This window comes from Scardinius erythrophthalmus (assembly GCF_964197995.2).
Source record: "Scardinius erythrophthalmus genome assembly, chromosome: 13".
In the NCBI taxonomy this organism is placed as follows: Eukaryota; Metazoa; Chordata; class Actinopteri; order Cypriniformes; family Leuciscidae; genus Scardinius; species Scardinius erythrophthalmus.
The window spans coordinates 10158496-10161726 of record NC_138233.1 but is presented as its reverse complement, the minus strand read 5'-3'; the positions used below and the strand labels follow the sequence as shown (position 1 = coordinate 10161726).

General features: G+C 35.3%; 1 long non-coding RNA gene across 1 annotated transcript; it reads right to left on the bottom strand.

Moving 5' to 3' along the window:
• Positions 1 to 886: 886 nt before the first annotated feature.
• Positions 887 to 2866, bottom strand: LOC308700453. The gene is made up of 4 exons (XR_014031314.1): positions 2801 to 2866; positions 1823 to 1907; positions 1096 to 1152; positions 887 to 984 (listed from the first exon to the last, which is right to left on the bottom strand). It is a non-coding gene; the product is annotated as an uncharacterized lncRNA (long non-coding RNA).
• Between the last annotated feature and the right edge of the window lie 365 nt (positions 2867 to 3231).

Sequence of the window (3231 nt, the reverse complement as noted above, 5' to 3'; positions counted from 1 at the left end):
TGAAAAGCCCTTAATATGGCATTGATAAATCATCCAGTGTAACATCAATTCATTGAAAAAAAAACATTGAAACAAATCACCATTGAAAGCTCCTTAAAAGACATGACATGCTGGAACATTTAAAGGGTTAGTTCACCAAATTAAAATATTATTGATGAAATCTGAGAGCTGTCTCACTCCTTCATAGTGCAACACAGACGCGCTGCGCAGTTTTACTAAGTAAAGACACTCAGGCCCACGGAGAACATAATGAATAGTGGAATAAAGTCGTTAGTTTTGTTTGTTTTTTGCGCACAAAAAGTATTCTCGTCGCTTGATAAACATATGGTTGAGCCACTGTAGTCATTTGGACTATTTTAACGATGTCTTTAATAACTATTCTGGGCCAGCAAGTTTCAGTCCCTTAAGAAGCCTATGGACGAGTGAGACAGCTCTCAGATTTCATCAAAAATATCTTAATTTGTGCTCCGAAGATGAACGAAAGTCTTACGGGGTTGGAACAACATGAGGCTGAGTAATTACTGACAGAATTTACATTTTTGGGTGAACTAACCCTTTAAATACTACATCGAGACCCATCTGCGACATCTTCTCAGTTCTTGCGCATGTGTCGTGTTACTCTCGTGAACACGTCAAGAAGATGAACGAAAGTCTTACGGGGTTGGAACAACATGAGGGTGAGTAAATATTGACAGAATTTTCATTTTTGGATGAACTAACCCTTTAAAATCCATTTGCATCTTCGCTATGTCCATGACAATTTTTTTTAAATATGCCTCAAAGGTATATTTAAGTACTTCAGGATACCTCAAGTTCTCAGTACGTGATTCCAAACATCATGGCACAAGCAGATGCAACCGAGGACAACTCATGTAAAACCTAAATACCATCAATGACAATGCTGATGTCCAGGGGAGTGCTTAGACCATCACTTTCACAGACCACAAGTCCAAGTTCTCTCTGTGCTTCAACTTTCTGGCCAATCTGAAAGACACACAAGCAAAAAACAAAAACAAAAAACAATTCTTACTCCGAGAGCTAATTCATAAATTCAACTGCTCTTACCAGAGAGACCAAAAGAGACCAATTACTTACCGTTATCTTCTGACTGGACTACAATGACTCCAAACTGTTGTCTTTCAACATCTGTATCTTAAAAAAAAGACAAACACAGCAATCACCAACTTTCATAAAGAAAATTAAAATGCATGGATATGCTTTTGCACCTAAGAGCCAATCATTTTGCAAGTTTATAAATAATACATTAATTAAATAAATTGGTGTAATTTGAAGGTTTATCAATAATTATTTTCAAAGTTGCAAAGATGTCATGTCATACAAATTCCATAAAATAATGTATTTTGTGTAACGTATAATGTAATAGGTCATTGCGTGCATGCATGTTTAAAATTTTATGACGTAATCGGAACCTACTGCAGTGTGTTAAACCGTCAACAACGTAATTGATCAATCAAGAATTTACCATATATTTATTCTTTTAAGTTTATACAGTATGTATATATGAGGCTACTGTCACTTTAAGAATGGCAAATTTTGGCAAATGTTTAACACAACCAAATGTGTTAAAGTGAATGACAAGGTAGACATTTTCAATTAAAATAAAATATCTGTGACCATTCAAACGCCATATGACACTAAAAAGAACTCAGTTCAGTGCTGTGCAATATATTGATAAAGTGTAAATTCTCTGATCCACTTTGAATTATTTGATAAAACAGTTGCATTAATCAGTTAACTGATCCTTATATGATTATAAATGTATGATAGAAACAAACTTAACATAATTTGTAAGATTACTCACCATATGTAATTTTGTGTCCACCATGAGGTAATCCTGCAGCAAAAGATGATGATGGTCAATAATAATTTTCTCCGTGGTCACGTGGCTTAAACAGAATGCAAACTTGTCATTTGATTTGAAGCATAATCATCATCACACCAACTTAACTGTTGCTTGACTAATTTTAAAGTATTAACCACTCTTACTACTTTATTTTTCTCATTCACCAATGTTTCTACATCAATCAAATGTCAGAAACTTTATGCAATCCACTCAATGAACGAAATGCAGATATATACGCAATGTATACAATCTCTACCGATAGTAACAATAATATATACTATTTTAGGGTTTTTCCTGGATCAAAATGAGTTGAAGGTGGTAAAATCCTGCTTGGAAAATAGGTATCTGAGCTTGGGCTGTCACGATTATTAAATTTGGTGGAGGAGTTGTTTTACCGCGACGCGCTGTTTGAATGCTGAATGGAGAATGATCAGCTGCAGCGGAGGGAAGACGAGTTTGCGTAAACTTTAATTTAACGATGTAAAATTGATTCTGTCCCTCACAACAAGATATGAAATGGCTTTACACCACTTAAATCAGTATATTAGGATGTGTAAAGGATTGAGTAACAAAGATATATATTTCTAATTATTTAATTATCGCGACAGGCCTAATCTGAGCCTGTCTGAGTTTTGAGGACAGCCGGATCGGGCACGACATTAGACGGAGGCGGTCGCCTTGTAATTCTCGATGCAGGAAAAACCCAAATAAATAATGTAATTAAAAGTCCACAAATTATCTAACTACTTAAGTATTTATTAATGGCTATCCATCGTTACTAGGCCTAACAGTTATAGCTACACTTGAAATATCAGATGACTCTGACCAAAATAAAACAGATATTCAACAAAACACATGCATAATGCATTGAATTCTACTTTAATATTATAAAAATGCATATCAACGGCGATAAAACTTATTTTTAGGATTACTCACCAACTGTGGAAATTGCGTATCCTCAACGTCGTCATACAGCAAAACAAGATGGCGGCCGAACAGAAAATTCTCGACCCAAGCTTGATGACGTCAGTAGTCACGTGGTTTGGACGTGGACGTAAAATTGTAATTTGATTTAAAGCAATTAGTTTAAATTATACCCAAAAATTTGTTTTTACTTGAAGACAACTAAACTCAATTACATTAGACCAACGATAAGCCAGAAAAGTGAATTTATTGAGTCAGATCAAGTATAAAAAGTTCTTTAAACTAATGACAAGCCATATGCACTTTTTTCAGTGTTTCTAAACGCTCAAATCCTGACAAAAACCCCCCACAAAACTGCATTTTTCAGGCTGGACCAGCCAATGCGCAGTCATAAGCGAGCATCTCAGAAGTTTCTAGCAACCGGAGCTTCTAACTGCAGCTGC